The following is a 20,416-nucleotide window of genomic DNA, read 5'->3' as shown; positions in this document are numbered from 1 at the left end:
AACTATGTAGCGTTTGCGAATATTGTTTAACCAAAAAAGTTTGCCTTCAATTTCTAATCTGACTAAACTAATAACCAAATAACGGGACAACAATACAAGTCATGATATTTTTAATTATTTTAAAATTGTCTCAATTGTTTGGAGCGAGAATAAAAAGGGAAGCGAGAAGGGAGATACTTGACATCGCTGTTCCTTTCTGCATAAGCTTTGATGTTGCTCAGCTCTTCTGTTCGCATTGCACGAATATGTGCGTAACTGTGCTGTGATGAGCATGAAGGCTAACCGAAAAATGTGTTATATACATGGGCAACAAGTGCAGAAGCGATAGCAGCAACAACTGCATCAATAAGGGACTACTAGAAGGTACGTGGTATCGTTGTGGGGAAGGCCTACTGCCAAATGGCTGTCACTGTCAAACTTAAGGGTGGAAAATGGTAGATTGCGAGGCAAGGCGAGGTCGAAAGGCCTTGCTACCTTTTCCTTATCCATATAGACATCAATGTAGAATAAAGCGTGTCATTTTAATTTGAATACGGTCGCAATTTAGGCGCTCTTCCCATATGCGTGTGACTACACTTGTACCTGTATGTATGTGCGAGTAACAAGCTGCGCCTAAAACATCCGCCGCTATGAAAACGACTAAAAAATACAAAAATCGAGTGTACGTGTGGCCATTGTCAAGTTACGGAGCCAACTTGGTGGCAAATAAGGCAAACAGCATGCTCTACGCGTGTGCTTTTGTGTGCGTGTGTGTCGCTACGACGACCGGAAAGGGAAGTGGCGGCACCGTGCGCGAGGTGAGGAGGCTCTTGTTATCACCAAAATGATATATTGAAGCTATCGTGTTGTCTTTAATGTGATGCGGGTTCCTTCGAAAGGTGCTTGTCTGGTGTTTATCGTCGAATCTCCAAAGCCAATATAAGCCCCATTCTTTCGTTAGCTTCAAATTACGAATGTTGAGACGAATGTGTATTGCGCATAAAATAAATAAATAAAATAAAAGTAAAAAAGTTAAGATCTAGGAAACTGTTATTTTCACTGTAGTTACTTTATCTGATAAAGGTGTACGTTAAGACCGGGTTTCGGAAAATGCGATCCAAAAGTGTGGACAAATTCTTAAAAAGTGTATTATGAATCTTTTTGTTTACCATCCGATCGACCTTACTCTCAGTTTGAAAGATCTTTGCTGGAAGTTTCCTAGTGGATCTTGTTTATGGAGGACAGAGCTAACAACTCGAATAAGGAGGGCGCATAGACAAGGGGCATTACACACGCTGCACGTCGATCATTTGAGACCAATACACACACAATATCTAAGCAATGCAAATACATTTTTGCAATGGTAGATTCGTTTTCCAAATTTGTATGGCTGCTCCCAACTAAATCAACCGGCGACGAGGAAGTTGCCATGAGGGACTGCTTATTTGTGTATGGTTTACCCAAGCGCATAATCAGCGACAGAGGAGCAGCGTTTTCACCCAACGCTTTCACTGAGTTTCTAAATGAGAATAAAGTTGAGCATGCGTGGACAATGACAGGTGTGGCAAGAGGCAATGACGAGATTGAGCGAGTAAGCTGTTCAATTTTGAGTATTATAGCGAAGTTGTCAGTCCATGAGTCCTCAAATGGCACAAGTATGTGCCACAGGTGCAATTATTTCGCATGAGCATGCCACGTTGAAAGCGTCGCCATCCGACATTATGTTTTTTACTGAAATGCACAGCCAATCTGAGGGTCGACTGTTAGAACTTCTCAACGAGGAGTTAGTTGCGCAAACTAACGCCAAAAACTGCGTGAACAAGGGAAGCAGAACATCGAAATGACGCAATAAATATACAAGCACAATTAATGATTTAAAAAAACGTCGAGCTGAGCACGGATACAGAGTTCGAGATCTGGTACTGATCAAGAGTTTGTCGCAGGACGTAAGTTGGCCAGGGAATTTCTAGGGCCATATGAAGTTACTAAAGTCAAACGTTATGGCCGCTACTACGTCAAAAAGGTAGCATACTTCGAGGGACCAAATATTTCAACAATAAGCAGTTTGTATCGAAGAACGATGAAATATTGTCATCAGGGACAGATGAGGACGATCAGGAGGGCGGAGCGAACGTTATTATTAATTTTATTTTATTATACGCAAGCATTGACCTTCCAAAACCGGACATCTAGTTGGGGTTACGAAATGGGATATGGGATATAGTTCGTTTTAACGAAACATGAAAATGCGGATTAAGGATTGTATTTCCCAGAAGCTGCCGTTTCGAATCTGATGGCATAGAACAATAAAAGTCTTAAGTTTTGGGATGCATTTGATTTCGATATGTTTTTTCAGTTACCTTTTGCCGTTGACTTAAAGCCGTTTAAAATTTGATTCCACAATGAGTGGAGGGAGAAACTCAAAGTGAGCAAGAGATGGGAAAAAGTTATGTATCCGCCATTAGCTGCACGTTTTCAACAGTTTTTACGTGCTCGCGGCGTATACGCAATGTAGCCTTTTCTCGTCCTTTAATGACAGTCAGCCTCAAAGAGTTTATGCTTGCTTACCCTCATTTTCGTTGCCGTCTCTTCATTATGTACACTCGTATATCTGTTAAATACATTTCGTAGCTTTTACTACTAAACACTGATTAATTTTCCATGACGTTGTAATCTGCATACCTTTGCCACATCATCCAGATTCTCTCTTTCTATTTCATTCGTTTGTCTATCCTATGTACATTTGTTTTACTTGCCAAATAAAAAAAAGAGACTTTTTAGTTGTAATTAACTCTATTTTTAATTATACGTAAGGTGTAGCGTCTATTCAAGTAAGAGAAAAATGCTAAGATTACAAAAATGCATTTGTATTGAAGCAATCTAAAATTCGGGTATTTATTTGGAGAGGATTTAAGGACTCACTTTAAACAACGTTTTTACTCAATTGTTAAATTGCTATTTTCAAATTGTTTTGATTTTAAAGAAATTAGGAAGTCTTTTTGTTAAATATCTGAAGTTTTTTCAGTGCTTTTATATACATACATCTATTTTTACATATTTTTGAATTATTGATTTGTCCATTGGCCAAGTAGACAGGTACATTTTCGTGATCTTTTCGACGCCAGTCATGCATATAAAATGCCTTGCAGCTAAAATGTTTGAGGCTTATACCTAGCATAAGCAATGCTCATGAAAAGACATCATTTCATCTGGAAGGAAAAAAGTGCATCGAATAAGGTCGACAGTTACGCAATACTGCAGAAAAAAAACACAAACAGTTGGCTCAGAGATTAGTTGATTAATTTATTTATTTCGACAAATGGTGATGTGGGCACTGTATATAAATGCATTTCGGCGTAACAATAGTAACAAGTAAAAGGTTGTAGTCGTGCTATTTGGTGAGGTTCTGCCTGCATAAAAGAAAGGTTTTTAGCATGTTAAACTCTTTTTCTCATAAAAAATATCGTGTTGTATTTGCTGTATTTTCATTTTGGCAGTACAAAAATCGAAAATCTCCGAGGGCAGTCAACTCCATTTCTGATATAAACCGAAACTCAGTTAACTATCAAATTAGCTGAATTATTTACACTGCACTACAGAAACTAAATGTCAACGCTCTTGAATGCAGCATTCGCCCCCCTCTTGGGGTACTACACCACCACAGTTTCGTGTGCAATGGTTGTTTGTGGGACATTTTGTTATTGCCTTCATACAAAACGGTGGTCGCTGCTGATGAGTTTTTAGGCAGCCAACTCACCAACTCCGAAGAGCGGGGCTACAAATGCAGTCACAAACTCACAGACTCACCCAGAATATACACTCCCCTTTCTACCCAGCACTTGACAAACTAAGCACACATATTATTTACACTTTTAAACGCGCAACGTTGCATCACGTTGAGTTTGCCACGCATTTACGCCTCGCATTTTATGAATTCATTTCCGTTCATTTACGCCTGATGTGATGCCGAGACTCTGATGTTATTCAACAGAGCCAGTTTTTAAGTTGAGTTGCCAGACGAAGCGGAGCGCTGAACCAGTCAAGGGGTTGGCCTTAATGTCTGCCCCTAGAAGGCTGCAATTACATTTAGCCCCTGTCAAGCAAATGTGCTACGAGGTAGGCGTTGTTGCTTACTCGCTTAGAACTTGTACGCTTAGAACTGGCAACGGCATAATTTATAACTGATTACTACCATGACAGCTTTATGTTATAGTATTCCGTCTGAAACACCCTGCAGTCAATGTAATGTATCTGATAAATCTGTTATAAGCACACAAATAAAATATATTTGTGAGCAAATTCTCATGCATTACTCTATGTGTCTTTGTTTAATTTTCTAAGAACAATAATATAATTTCTCAATTTGAATCTTCAAGTGCAGAGCATAAAATGTAATGTACGTCATCTACAATATATGAGTGAGGTGATATCTTGACAGCGGCTTTGTTTAAGCTGGAACAAAAAACGCGTCACACAAACGCCCCTATTAAGCCCATCCTTGAGTGCCTGTGGGAAGAAGTGGAGCAGATATAGCACGAAGCAAAACAGTAATTCATTTCATTAACGCGCTCGAGCATCACAATAAAGTGTGGCACAATGCGCTATGATGTAAGCGGTCCTAGAATTCTTTTATAAATATTTCGCTTACCATATTAATGCGATGCGTGGCGACAAGGGCAGTGGCGACGCCATGTTAATGAATTTCAACTTGGCGTCAGACAGCCCCAGTCCCCTTTTCCCCACGTGTTGGACAATCTTTGGAATATCCTTGTGCTTGATGGCTGTTAATTAAAAGCCACTTTGAAAACTGTCGCTCAAGCGAGTCTAAAGCCCCGCCATACACTCGACAACTTTTAACTGCTTCAAGTTCGTCTGCATTTCAAATGGATTCCCGAGTACAGTCTGCAACATGTTGAAACTCATTGAAGTCCCAGACTGTCATGTCTTGCATTCGACTGCGAAGATAGGCAATTTATTCTTGCGTGCTTACATGAAACTATTTTGTTTACCATCCGATCGGACTCAAGCCCAATTTCAAAGATCAATGTTCAAGTTCTGTTTTAAGTTCTGTTCGATTTGCTTCAAACATATTTTAGGAATACTTGTTTCAGCGATTTGGAAAATACAAAAATAACAGGTTTTAGGCCGTGTGAATATTTGGACACTAAGAAAAACCATTTGCAATACCTTTCATTGATGTATTTTACCATCTGTTTAACATTTCCCCCAACTCAGCAGTTTGAAGAGCAACAAAAAAGTTAATAGTTAGCCTAGACTTATTCGAACTAACCAGACATTTAAATTTTAGCCACAATCTTTGCGGCCGTAACAATTACCAAGCTGTTAAATACGCACAAAAATAAGAGGTCCAAAGCGAACGGAAAATCCATGTCTGGACATGACTTTAGGTTTGGCCTTTTTCTTGGCATAGCCACTGGGACTGCCACTGGTAAAGGCATTACGACTGGGACTGACACTTGGCAAGGAGGAGGGCCAGAAGCGTATGCTTAAGAGTAGGCCCGCTGGTAAAGAGGGTCTAGGCGGTAGGGCTGGCCGCAGTCGCATACTCTGGCTGCAGGCCACTAAAAAAAGAACCACCAAATCCATTTAAACACAGCCAGCTGCAACGTATTTCAGTTAAGCATTTCCCTAACCTCTCACCGAATGTCTCTTTTGAGGGCGCGCAAAAAGTTACTTATTTTCGACTGGCGGCAGGAAAAGGCGAACGGAACTACTTATTAAAATGCCGGAGACAGAACACCATAACAGAATATATGTTAATATATATATACATATTTATTATTTGTTTTTTTCTACCTATTTGGATCAGAGTATCTATCTCGGGACTGTGCGCTTATGGATTAATTTTGTTACTTTAGCTTTCGGATTCTATTGCTGTCTCTTTTTAATTTTAATTAAGCGTATTGCTGTTCTAGCCGTGACCAGAGTCCAACCTCAATCATACTCTGCAAAAACTTGATTTCAGTTTCATTGAGGCTTTTGTTGTACCGCGCATTTTTTTACCGTATCCTAAACGCCACTCACGAACCACCTGTGTATGTCTATGCCAGAAAAATTGTTTGCGACTTAGAAAAAACTAAGTAAGGTGGTCTTGGTTTCTACCAAAACTTGTTTATGGGTTGTGTGATGGATATGGCTACAATGACGCAGCACAATTTCCAGATCAAGAACCTATATGTAAGCAACTTGCATTGGCAGGTTCAGATATTTCAGCCTTATAAATAAATATTTCGTCAGAAATATATCGATTGCTTGGATACGGCTTTAAGCATAAAATAAAATAAATAAATGAATAACTGTTCCCTCTCCTGTGTAAAGTCGTTCGCTATTTGACTATCATCCAAAAGTCAGAGCACATGTACTAAATACTCAGAGGATATATTTCTTGACAAAAAATCATAACGAAAGTCAATGTAAAAAAGGAAGGAAAATAAGAAGAGTTGCCTTTCTTGCAGCATACATCAAAATGCGATAAAGAATATGTTGACGACCCAATAAAGCGTAGACAACAGTGAAACGAGCAAGACCGACAGCTAAATAAACTGTAGCCGCCCCAGCGAAATAGCACATAGAAACGTTGGTGTGTTCCAAAGGGGCGCCATGTCCCCCGAAGACAGCGACCACAACACAAAACCTTCCGCCGATAGAGGAATGCACTCCACACACTTTTCCGAAGCTTGAATTCAGCTATCGGTTCGGGCTTGCGTCACAAAATGTTGAGCTGTATGAGGGCTGCGGCCAGGAAACTGAAAATTCGCTACGTGAGATCATTTGATAAATGTTTTAACAATTCAGATAAACTTAACACATTTTTTTAGAGGCTGCCGCAGCCCGAAAATGTGACAAGAACTTTGCAGCACACTTTAGATGGACATGAAAATACTAAGGTCAATCTTTTCGCACACACGTTTGCGGATGTGACCAAGGAAGCAGCCGGTCGGCGGATGGCCTTGACACACACGGAAAAACACACATATACCAACGAAATGGCTTGGTACAATGAACTGGGCCTTCAGTTGGCCAAGATAAGAAGAGGAAAGCCCAGGACAACCGACTAGGAAGCATAATGGCAGCTGCCCATTTGCTTGAAAATTAGTGCTGAGCAAGACCAAAAAAGGGTCAGCAGGATCCTTGACATACAGATGAGTTCGCAACGTTTATAATTTACTCAAATTTACTTCTGCCAAATCTATCATGTACTTGTTCCCTCCGCATATTTTCAGAACCCTTTTAGATTCCCCAACAAATCTGGCAACTCGCCTGCATCAACTCTGATGTAAGCAATTGGCCTAATATAATATATATAATAAATAAAATAAAACTTGTTTTACAATTAGGTAGTTGCCTTATTGTTGCAATCGGTCCAACTACATTTAACAAAGCTCAAAGTTTTAGGAGCTAATGTCATCAAACCTGAGATGGTACTTCGAGAATATTACATATACATCGAGCTTCATTCATTTTATATAAGCTATGTATGTTACATATTTTTGATATAAATCAAGTACAATAAGCTATAATTTTAATGTAATTGACTTTTTGAGAGTACACAAATATGGCACAAAAGGATTTACTGCTGATCAGTTAAGAAACAAAAAGTTATTAAGAAAATGTGTTTTGGCTGGCCACAAGTTTGGGTCAGCTTACACAAAGTGTAAGAATTTCTGTATGCATGTACACACACCTTAATGAGCGTTTATATTAAATGTTATCAATATATTGATTTATCATATATATACATATACATATACATATACATATACATATACATATACATATATATACATATATCATTGCGATTGTATTAATTTCTGTGCTGCTATTCGAGTCCGTTTAATCCGCAAATAGTGTGGTATGTTACGAGTTTGAAACCGGAGAAATTGTTTTATTTTTAAATGTATGAAGCAAACGAGCGCGTAGCGCGAGCCGAATTTGGTGTTGATAGAAGAAGGTTAAGGTGTTCCCAGGGCGGGAGTTCCCGACTAAAGAGGGTTCAGGGTGCTCCCTAGTCGGGAGTTCCCGACTAAAGCCTCTTACTTGTTTCTTATTGCGTGTAAGGGAAATTGAAACTTTGAGGCAGTTATGTCAATAAAAAGGTAAAGTCCCTTTAAAGTGTATATCAGCCGTTACATGGGTCTTTAAGCTTTGGCATTTAGTTTTATATGGCAAATGTATTTGGATTTCGCATAACTCTGCAACGCATAACCCTTGTCTATTATAATTCGACAATAACCAGAACACAAAATGACCACAAATTTAGCTTTTATTGTGCAAATAAACACTTAAAAACAAAGAAAATCATCTGAAAAGCAAACGACGGAGCTTTGAGCTTGAGTCCATCCATTTATTATGCAGGCCCTGGGCAAAGTGCACAGTATTCGGAGTGGCAGGAACAGGTCAAAATGGCAGCTATCAAGGAAACGGATTTAACAATGGGTACAACTACGGCTGGGAGTCTGGCAAAGACAGAAAGAGAGACAGGAAGCCGGGGCAAAGGATGTCATCTCCGCAGCGAAACAGAGACAGGCACGTGGATTTGTGTTGTGTAAAAGCAAAAGAGCAAATAGCAAATGGGCAAGACCTTCAGAAATAATTTAAATTTTTCCCCCTAGCGCCTGCCCGACTATTAGCATATTGATTATACTTTCAAATGGAATTTAAAGAAATTTCGAGTTAGTTAAACGCGGCAGAAACTGCATTTAATTACTAATGGCAATCAGAACAACCAGAAGTACCAGTGAAAAACAATTAGTCAATGGGCTTCAGCATTCAACAGGAGATGTTGGGAATACTACTATTTTTTTATTAGTTATTTTATCAAAAAACCAAAATAAGTTAAACAAGTAATAATTAGTATATTATCATTGATTATATTTTATTCTTTTCTCAAGTTACAATTTGGATCGAAATCGAGTGCTTGGAAGTGGCTTTATTCCCGCTGAATATTATGAGAAATAATAGGAAATTCAGGACTTTGAGCTTTACTTTTTCAGATACTGGCTAACCTTTAGAGCTCCAAAGTAGCTAATTCCTTTTTGGCAGCAAAATAAAATTATTCAAATGAGCTTAATTACAAATGGGAGACATGTGTTCTGCTATTAACGATTATTATAATACGTAATTTCAGCCATCAGTTGTTAATAAGCAAACAATATTCCCACATGCTTAGTTCGCACTGACCTACAGGTCTTTGCTGTTTGTTTTATTTGTGTTTACATGCGTGTGAAACGATATTTGGGTCGAGCTTCATTTTGCTGCTGTGGTGCCAGCATGTTTGTTGGTTCATGATGTGTATGGGTAGGTAGGTAGGGTGGGACGGCTGTTGCTAATGTTTTGTCGCAGGCGATTGTAGGTTTTGACCGTTTGCGAGAAAATGGGAGAACATGTTATACGCTCGCTTTGAAACTGTAGAAAACTCTATTGAGGTTTAATCAATTTGGTTGTTATTTGCAGAATTTTTATAAGAAATTTAAACACTGATATTAAATAATGTACCCAAATATTTGGAAACAATGAACATGTTGCATGACAGTCGGAATCAAAACCAAAATTTACCAAAGAAACCAGTCTAAAAGAAATTCAGAAAGCTGGCCAACTGGTGTGTTATAAGTATGTAAACAATCGAAGAAAGGAATAAACTTAGAAAAAGCATACGGAACACCAACAGGCCAAATGTCTAGCAATGTGGACATCAAGGAAAAATTTGACCTGCCGCAATGTAAGACATGCGACGCAAGCAATATTCGAGCGAACTTAAAGGCACAGAAGCATATTGAATTTTAGCCCACTTAAGTATGCTACACATTTTGTCTGCCTGCATGGGCGGCAAATGCAGTTAAACGGGCCGCGCTGAGAGAAGATAGCAATCAAATCTGTAAGGAAGCTACTGGCCGAGGTACAACTCTCAGTCAAAACCAGTCTGACTGATTTGACTATCGTCTTATGAAATACGAAAATCAACGGGCGCCCACATCCATCAACTAGTAAATTAGTAGATATTTTATCCAACTTTGATGCCAGCGACAACTGAAGAAGTAAGCGCTAGACAGGACATCAGGCTATGGCCCATGTCAATGCCATGTCAACAAGCGCAGGACACGCGCCACCAATTACCAGTCTGGCTTTACCATTAAAAATAGGCCAATGCCAAAGGCACCCCCTTTACATAGCCCGCTTCCTACCTAAATGCTCAGCAACGCATTTTCTTAAACGTTCATAAGCCCTTCAATATTTCTTTTAATTTGGTTAATATTTAGCTAATCAGACAAGTAGAACACTTTAATAGTACTTTATAGAATCGCTTATTGGACCATTAAAAATAATTATTATCAAACAATATTATTTTTTCGCGGAATTGCCAAAAATGTTTAATAAAAAAGCAAGCCTATAAGCCAATTTAGAACCAAACCGACTCCAAACCAAACCGAAACTCAACCCGCATTGTTTTGCAAAATAGTTTGGGTCAAAATGAAATTTTTAACTGTTTGTTCGGGTTTTTTTCCAGACTGAAACAAAAAAGACTGATATGCTATTGTTGAACTTGCGTTTAATTTTTGGATGCTGACTAGTCGGGTCTAGGGTCTAGTCGGCATAGAAGGAAAATAAATTCTTCAATTCCATATGTGTTAGGCAAATGGGCTTAACAAAATTGTATGCGTTTTCACGGCAAAACAATAATATTCAGTATTTCGAATTACCGACTCCGAAACATCCACTACATGAGAGTTCAAGTTAGTACTGAGCAAACAAATGAATGCAAAGTAAACTGCTATTATTTGGACTGGAAAAATATCTGTCATTTAGTACATTCAATATAAATCCATATATTTCTCTTAATTCTCTATGCCTAATACAATATTCGTGCGCTTAGAGAATAAGTACATTTTATAATATTTTTGAAAATGAACTGCTTTACCGGTATCAACTACCATAAAAATCTTCCTTTTTGTACGAGATTATAACATGTTTTCACAATGAGCATATAGTTCTTGAGTTGAAACTCCCACACTAAAAATCTAAATCTAAAAGCATGCAACGTTAAGAGAATCTGCTGATGTGTAACAGATCGAATATTGCTTGATCAACATGTGGATATAACTTGAACTCAAAAATATGGCCAGCATAATTATCCAATTAAAAACGGTCTCTTATATATATATATATATATATTTATATATATAAACCAGTTTTTACCAAGCTCAGCATAGCTTCCCCTGTTAGGAGCTTCATCAGCTGGCATAGGCCCATCCTTACTTTCGGCAACTGACTAAGAACTAGAATCGGTGATACGACGCGAACCTGCTCTTTGTCTTAGGCATTCATGGCACCCGCAACGTCGTTATTCTAGTGCAACACACTTAGTGAATGTGCACGAGCACAAGATAAATGCAGATAATATGCCATAAACTCAAATGTCAGAGCAAAGTGCAGCGGGAGTCACGTACGGTCCATAGAAGTAAGCTGAACAGGTGCACTTTTAGAATGGGATACATATCGGAGGCGAGCACAAAAGAGACATCTCAATGTGATGGGACATGCCTTTGCTTTTTTTCTTTTTAAGTAGAGCATTGTGCCTGCAATTGATGGATGACAAATCGCTGCTGATAAAAGCGTTAAGCACCACCATCAATGTCATTATCAGATGACTTCAATGGTCACGTCAAAAAAAGTATACGCGGTAAAAGATAGAGAGAGAAAGAGGCAGGTTGGTTGGGGACTCAGGAAAGCAAACACAATAAACATTGACAGTTTGATTGAATTTTATCAAAAAATTAATTATTTTAATATTAAAATATTATTGATAATATATCAGCGTTAATAAACGTTGCTTCGCTTACAAGGAGTCGAGACCAACTGGTTGCTGCTCATCTTAATAATAGGGAATGTGGCCACTCATTTATTGGTAAATTTTTGTCTCTTTGGTCCGGTCCATCTGAAACTTTGATCAATTGAAAATTCTGCTTCTGTATTAAATTATTGCATTATTGTATTCTGTATTAAAACCTATTTATGCCATTATACTCCTTAAGCACTCGTACGACATAATTAGATGTTTTTATTGACAAAAGAGAATTTTGAATGATTATTATATTTGAAAAACGTAAAGCATGAAATTTATAATTGAAATTCAATTAAGCAAGCATGCGGACTGAAATTTTTGGAAAGATAATGGTTGACAATTAAAACTTTCAAAACTATTCTTGATAGCAAGCGAGATCTTTCAGCAACGTCCAAACGTAAAGTTTTTAGGTCTTATTTCAAAACGGATTGAGCAAAACGAGTCTGCCATCTAACGTAAAAATAAAAAGCTATATGTGAGCGAAGAGAGAAAGAGAGAGAGATCACAAACATCGGATACTGCTTGTTGTTCTTTGTGCCACAAAGATTTCCTGCCGATCGCCGAATATACTCCTAATATTTTACATTAATAATCCTGTCCTTTATATTACATCTACATGATCTGTAGAGGTCAAAGTCGAAGCATACAAATTGATTTAAAACTTAATGTTTATATCATTATATTCGTTTTTGTTTCTTAAAGTCTACAAAGTTGTCCAAAATTTATAGCTCCAAGTGGTGCAAACAAGTTCAATCAGGCAGAGTGCGACTGCATGGACTCGTCTTTGGATAATGTTGTCATTAATTTTTACGATATTTACCAAAGTAAAATGCATTTTGCTGATGCTTGCGCACAAGTTTAATGAAGGCAAACGCATGAGATGCTCAACTTGGTGTGGTCCTTTGATGGGGGGAGGGGTGGAGAGGGACGAGTCAGTACGCAATTTGCATGTGCCGCAAATGTAAAGAGTACCACAGCCCGCTGGAAGAGCAGTACATACTGGAAAGGGGAGGTAGGGGTTTTAATGGGACGCGTTGGCAAATGTGTTTTATGAAATGTTTCAAAAGCACTTTGCATTTTGCCAGCCCGAGTGGAGACGCAGACGGGCAACTAGACAGCGTTTAGGTTAATAGAATAAAGTTTATCTGTCATTACGATATTGCATGGCAATCAAGCGGGCACGCTCTCAACGTTTCAGGCAGATAAGTAAATATTTATAAATTTGCTTTAAATTGCACTTAAATGACGTTTACGTTGATGATATCGAGAATGAAAACGTTGACAATATGAGCAGCTCTATAAAATCATTTACAATATAGACGCTATGCGTTTTATTGTAAGCAAAAAGTCGAAGTATTGTGGAAATTATTTTCAGTCCATGTAATTTTCTACATTATTAGAAATAAATTATTAAGAAATAATTGATTTTCCGGCATTCCACAATTTTATATCATCAATATATTCAAATGTGTAATTTTTCCTATACAATTTAAAAATATTGTGGTGCAAAACTGTATTTTTTTTTTATTTCTGAACAAGTCATTTATCGTATTGTATAAAATACAATTTTTGTATTGCATATCTATATTAAATTAGTTACTTTTAGTACTTTTTATTATTTAATAAATTTACAAAATTCATAATAATCTCAAAACTATCCAATCCAAAACTGTCACAACAAGCGGTTGTCTGCATACCAGAACGAAAAGAAAACTTCTATTTGTCTTCAAGAAAAAGTCAATTAATCAAAAAGTGGAATGAATGAAGACCAGCGACAAAGAGTCAAAGAATGATACAGGAGCAGTGGCAGAGCTTTGAGCATGAATCACACACACACACACATCGGGCGAAGACTTCAGGGACATCATATTGCATCAAAAATGACAAACGATAATTTATCATTTTCATATACATACACACATTCAAATATATATATATATATATATATATATTTGAATATATATATAAAGGGAAATAAAAACAGGTTAAACAAACGATTATAAAATCATAATTTATCACAGTATGTCAGATTCTTCGCCAGACGGCCTGGCGACAGCCCGATTAGCCTACGTCGCAGAGTCTGGCCGTACCCCTGTGTCAGGCGCGGCTCCTCACTTATGTATGAAATGAAATTATGTCATCATGTTACATATGGCATATACCTAGCACATATCCTGGCATCTGATGAAGACATTACAGTCATTTAGTGGGGTTTGGCTATAGGGAAGAGTTTACACGCCAGACTCGGTAGGTTAATTTCCGTATAGTATGTATGTCTGGTTACACAGCCACAACAGCTTAAGCGACCTCATAAGTGATAACTGCACTAACGATGCTGTGCGGTTGTTTAGGTTGGTCTGCCATTCTTCCCTGCATTATTCAAATATCCTAATATTTTAATTCTAATAAAACAATTATAAATTAGCAGTAAGGAAAAACAAAATCGGGTCTGTCGGCCTCCCGAAATTGGGAAGAATACACAAACAAATCGAATATGAAGGAATTAAAATATGTTTATTTCTAGTTTTAAAAGCTGTTAACAAATCTTGATAACGCAACCATGTACTTGAACAAAATATTTTAATTTTTCCGAACGAAAGTTAGAAAACCTTATTGTTAAAGGTGGACCTTGCAACTTGGTATATTTACATAATACGCCATAATTTTTAAACTCAGTGTGCTATCGCTTGCTCCTATTTATTTTATCCTATTGCGTAAAATATGTGAACTGCCCTTAACTTTCATATAATTCAATACATTACAGTCCCAATACACGCAAAGCCGAAAATACGCATATAAACAAAATGGCGACCACATAACATAGTTTGCCATGAAGCCGAATGGCCCCAGGTGCTTGTCAAAACTCAATTGTTCGATATATGGGAAAGGCAATCAAAACCTTCTAATTGTTATGTTATTATGCTTTACAAGAATGCTAGCGAGAATTAAATGCTTTTGACGTTTATGACGACATCTGGACTGCGAGTTGGTGGAAGGGGTGAAAATCATGGGAAAGCGTGTCGTTAACAAGTCAATGTGCTTTTAAAATCACACATACGCCAACAATCATAAAACTATAAGTGCTCGGAATATTTATGAACGGAAAAATGCCAGAAAAATAAAAGTCCCTTTTTTTTGCTTGCCTTTCTTTCACTTGTATATCCGCATGATGTGTGAGTGTACACATTTGTAAATTTATATATATCCATCTGATTTTTTTAAACGCGCTTTAGCACTGGACTTTTATTGCTGTTGTTTATTTATTTTTTATTTGTTGCCAGTGTTAAATTTGTCGATAACCATATGTCCACTTGACTGGCACAACAAAAAAGGGACGAGAAGAACAAAAATATTGGCAACATAAATAAATACATGGCAAATATACTAAACACAATATCAATTACTTAATTACAGGAGAACACATTTTAATTTTTCTATTTTCTGTATCTAAAATAATTTCTAAAACTCAAGTGAATCAACATTCAATTATAATATTGCTTGACAGTAACATATATTAAAACCAAAAATGTTTCAGTAACAATATAATTTTAAAACCAAGTTCTCAGATACCGTAATAATGTGCAATCCACTTCCTAAACTTTTTTCTTTAATTTTAAATCATATAAAAATGCAGACACACCGGGAAGATTACCTTTGTGCAGGCAACAAGCTTGCTACTGTGTTGTTTGCTCTCCGACTGAACATTCACATAGGATAGAGAGGGAGAGTGTGTGTGGCTGCAGGTGGGAATGTCTGTGCGTGTTTTACAGGCAGTTTATGCCTTTGACATCACGCTTTTTATGGCTGGTCCTTTAGCTTCGTCATTGTTGTTTTACAGCTTTGTGTTCTCGTTCACCCACTCACACTCACACTCATATACATACGTGAGTTTGGCATAACACTTTTATAGTCATTAAGAATTTGTACAGCATCCTTATATGGCTATTATTGGATAAAATCTTTAAGATGGATCTTGACTTACAATATTATTTCTTATGATAAAAGTCATTTTGCAGGGAGCTAAGCACATTATTTCAAATTTAATATAATTGGGTATAGCTTGGAAAAAAATAATTTACTATTAATGATTAATTACTACTTATTACTTCAAATAATGAGAGGTTTCTCATTACGTGTTCTAAACATTCTCTAAGACAGACGTGCAGAAAAATAGAACATTAAAATCATAAATCATAACAAACAAACATTGTTGCTTTGTAAATTATATGAGATGGCGGTCAAATCTAGCCAATTCAGCCAACGATAACATTCAAAGCATATCAAACCAAAAAGCTTTGACTTTTCCAAGTATACATCTATGAAAACTGTGTGTGAAAAAATCAAAATAAAATGTACAAAGTTTTTGTATACTGCATTGAAATAACAATAATATAAAAGTGTTAACTATTCCATGTTTGAAGGCGTTGCTACAAATTGGATTCGCCCCAAAAAAAAAGTATAAGGATACTTTTTGCTTTTTGCTTACATTTGTAATATTTTTCACTTGACTAAATCACTGAATAGATTAAAACACAAGTAAAATGCAATATTAACCGATATTACGACCGAATTTTACAAAAGACCGAAAAGAGCGACGAAAAACAAAATTATTAAATCATTGAAATTTCCACTCGACCAAACCAATAAAAATCATAAATTTTGCTGCCCTACGGTAAAATATGGTTAAAATAAATAAACGAGTATTCGTTTAATATATGTAATGTATTGAACGATTGAACAATTCATATAAAGCACCCTTTTTTTTTCTTTTTTTTTTAGTGGTAATTTATTTGCTACTTTTCTGTTACTTTTTACTTTTAGCAACTTTTATCAGCGTGAGTATATAAAGCCCCAGAGCTTGTTCGTATGCAGCTTCAACTTAAATAAATTTTGTAAAATTCTTAAAAATTTTAAATATTAACAGTAGTGTCAATATATGTAGGGATGACCATTCGATGGCCTTCACAAGCACTTGAGTTCTTTATGTTCATATTATTTTATTTAGAGAAATTGGTGAACAAGCGTAAACTTATGATTATTGTACATTTTCCGACATGTATTTCAAAGACAACGAGCAACAGCGAACACATCTTTTCATTGACTCTTCTAGCTTACAACTGAGCTTCTCCTTCTTGTATTTTTATCGATAAATCTATCGTTGATTAAATATCCATAGCAGGGTTGCATATGATAAGTGATTTTATATTACCAAATGAGTATAATGCCAACATTATACTCGCCTGTTTAATTTAACTGATTGTAAGTTCGACCACTCCTAGTTCTGTTTCCAACTCCTACACTCGGCCATCCTGACTCTTCATTCGACCCGAATGACGACTCTTCTGTTAAATTAGCATTTGGCTCCCATTTTTTCATGTATTCTGCTACAGTTGTAGTTTTCCCTGGACCTTCGTGGTCGCCTACCTTTTCTACGTCATATCTACCATGGTTTTGAATCTTTACTATTTTATATGGACCAAAGAATTTAGGTTTCAATTTTAAACCAGTACCATACTGTGTTCTCTTAATGGCTACAAGTTCGTTTATTTTATAATTGGACTCTTTTTTGCGATGTTTATTAAAAGATTTTCGGTTTTCCTGCTGTATTTTTGCTATATTTTGCCGCGCTTCTTTACGAACTTCTTCTCTTTCGTTACTTAGCTCCTCTATAGCAGCTTCTTCTAATAGTTCTTGCAAGTCCGATATTCTTTTAAGTTTCATCTCCACACCAGTCAACAATCTAAACGGTGAAACTTTAGTGCTTCTTGGCGGCGTACTGTTGATTGTTTGTTGAACGATATCAATATGCTTATACCAGCTACAAGGATTTTCACGACATAGTTTAGACAACATTGGTATTACGATTTTGTGTATACGTTCTACCTGGCCGTTTCCTCTTGGAACTCCTGTAGCTATCGTAAGATGCTGTATACCTTCTGTTTCACAGTACTCCTTGAACAGGTTTGAAACGAAAGCTGCACCCCTATCTGATATTATGCGCTTAGGATTTCCAAACACTGCTGCCTGCCGTCTTAGTCGATCTACAACTCCTTCTGCGGTGGTATTTTTTGTTGGATAGAGCCAAACAAATTTTGAAAACGCATCGACTATCACTAGAATATAGTTATAGTTTTTACTTGTCTGTTCTATTGGACCGACATGATCCACATGGTACGTGCCTAAGGGCTTGTCTTCTTTGTCAATTGGTGCCAAAAACCCTTCTTTCTTGCCTGATTTGCTCTCAGATATTATGCATTCTACGCAACTTTTTACAATTTTTGGCACTTTTGACGATAGCTGCGGAATATAGAATGTCTTCTCGATTGCTTCTTGAGTTCGTTTTGCTGAGAAATGCCCTTGCTTGTGTGCAATTCTTATGATTTCGTCTTCCATCAGCGATGGTACTACTATAAGTTCCTTGATGGGATCCTTGTATAAAATACCATGCCTAACATAAAAATCTTCGTATGTGCTACAATCCAAAACAGTTAGCACCGCTCGGACCCAATCATCTCTCGCTTGTGCTTGCTGCAATCTGTGCTGCAGTGAGTCTTCAAGCATAAGACAGGATACGCGGCTTAAAGCATCAACATGCCTCATTTTGCTGCCATTTCGATGCTCAATACTGTAGTCAAAATCTTGAAGGAAGAGTGCCCAACGCGAGACTCTCAATGGAATATCTCCACGTTTTTTTATGGTCAAAGCGAAAGCGTTACAGTCGGTCACAATCTTAAATTTTATGCCAAGTAAGTAAACGCGCCACTTTTTCAAGGCCTCGACTATAGCCAGCACCTCAAGCTCATAAGAATGATACTTCTCTTCTGAGGGTTTTGTTTTCCGACTTAAATATTGAATTGGATGCAACAATTGATCGTCCGAGTCTTTTTGCAAGAGTACACCACCATAACCATTCATTGAGGCGTCCGTATGCACTTCAGTCTTGGCTTTCGGATTATATAATCGCAATACTGGAGTACTAACTAATGCTGATTTTAATTGCCTGAATGCGACTAGTTGTTCTTCATCAACTTTAAATTGCACGTCTTTCCGTAACAAATCGGAGAGCGGTTTGGCTATCAGCGCATAGTCTTCTACAAAGCGCCTAAAGTACGATGTTAATCCGAGAAAACGCTGCAAACTCTTTCGGTCATGCGGTATAGGAAAATTTTGAACTGCCTGGGTTTTTCTTGCAGATGGTCTTATTGTGCCTCCCTGTATAACGTACCCTAAAAAGTCAACTTCCTTCATGAGAAACTGGCACTTGCTCCACTTAATACGCAAGTTAAACTCTGCTGCTCTGTCCAGTACGCGCTTTAACTTTTGGATACCTTCATCTATATCCTTGGAGGGAATTATAAGATCATCCATATAAGTTACGACTGTACCATCCTGTACCAGATCTACAAGAATTGCATGAATGAATCTGGAAAATACAGCTGGGGAGTTCGATATTCCAAAAGGGACGAACAGGAATTCATATTGCCCTGCACTTGTTACAAATGATGTAAATTTTCTCGAATTTGGCTCAATTGGAACATGAAAAAATCCGTTTGCGAGATCAAGTGTAGTAAACACACTTTGGCCCTGCAATCTCTCAATCACATCGTCTATTAAGGGCATTGGAAAATTGTCCCTCGCGATCTTTTCGTTTAGACGCCTGTAGTCACAGCACAATCTTTTGGTACCATCTTTTTTCGGAACGAGGACAACAGGAGATGCATACTCCGATGTACTTGGCTGTATGATCTTTTCTTCTAGCCAAGTTTTGATTTGCGAATCGACAATAGACTTGTCCGCATGTGATATGCGCCTTGGGCGTTCGAAAACTGGACGCTCATCATTTAACAAAATTTTCATTTCAATTGGACATTTCTTCTTCATTTCAGGTGAATAGTTTTTAATTATTGCTTGAACTGCGTCTGCAACAGGTTTTTCTAAGTGATGTAGATCGATCTCAGCCTCCTGATTTTCTGCAAAAAAACATACATCTTTGAATTCTTGTAAAAGCTCTATGTCTGGCTTCTTATTTTCGACAGTATCTTCTGTTATTGTTGATGTCTTGTCAATTACTCTCTCGTTTGCATTGTCCTTCACTTTGGGTCGAAATTCTACGAAATTTTCCGATACTATTAAGTCCGCTTGCTTCAATACGCTGTTTCCTATTACAGCTGAGTATTGGATGTCGTCTCTGCTCGTAACATGAAAGGTTATATCCAGTAAGATACCATCAACTTCGACTTGAGTGACAAAGCTTCCCAGTGTATTTAGCTCACTATTACAGATACCAACAAGACACTGTTTTTCATTATTCAGTTCAACTTTTCCTAGCTCTTTAAGGATATCATCGCGTATCAGACAGAGGTCACAGCCTGTATCGATTAATGCAGAGAAGCATATGTTCTTACAAGACAACTCCTTAAAAATGCATTTTCCACTACTGTTGGCCTTGTTTATCATCGTGTTCGCATTTTGGCCTTCTTTCTTCTCCACTGCACGCGATCCTGAACAGTTAGCTGCCTTATGCCCTGGTTGAGCACACTTGTAACATTTTATTGGCTGTCTACATTCTCTGGCTAG

This window comes from Drosophila virilis, chromosome 2 (genome assembly GCF_030788295.1).
Source record: "Drosophila virilis strain 15010-1051.87 chromosome 2, Dvir_AGI_RSII-ME, whole genome shotgun sequence".
NCBI lineage: Eukaryota > Metazoa > Arthropoda > Insecta > Diptera > Drosophilidae > Drosophila > Drosophila virilis.
This window is presented reverse-complemented; position numbering follows the sequence as displayed.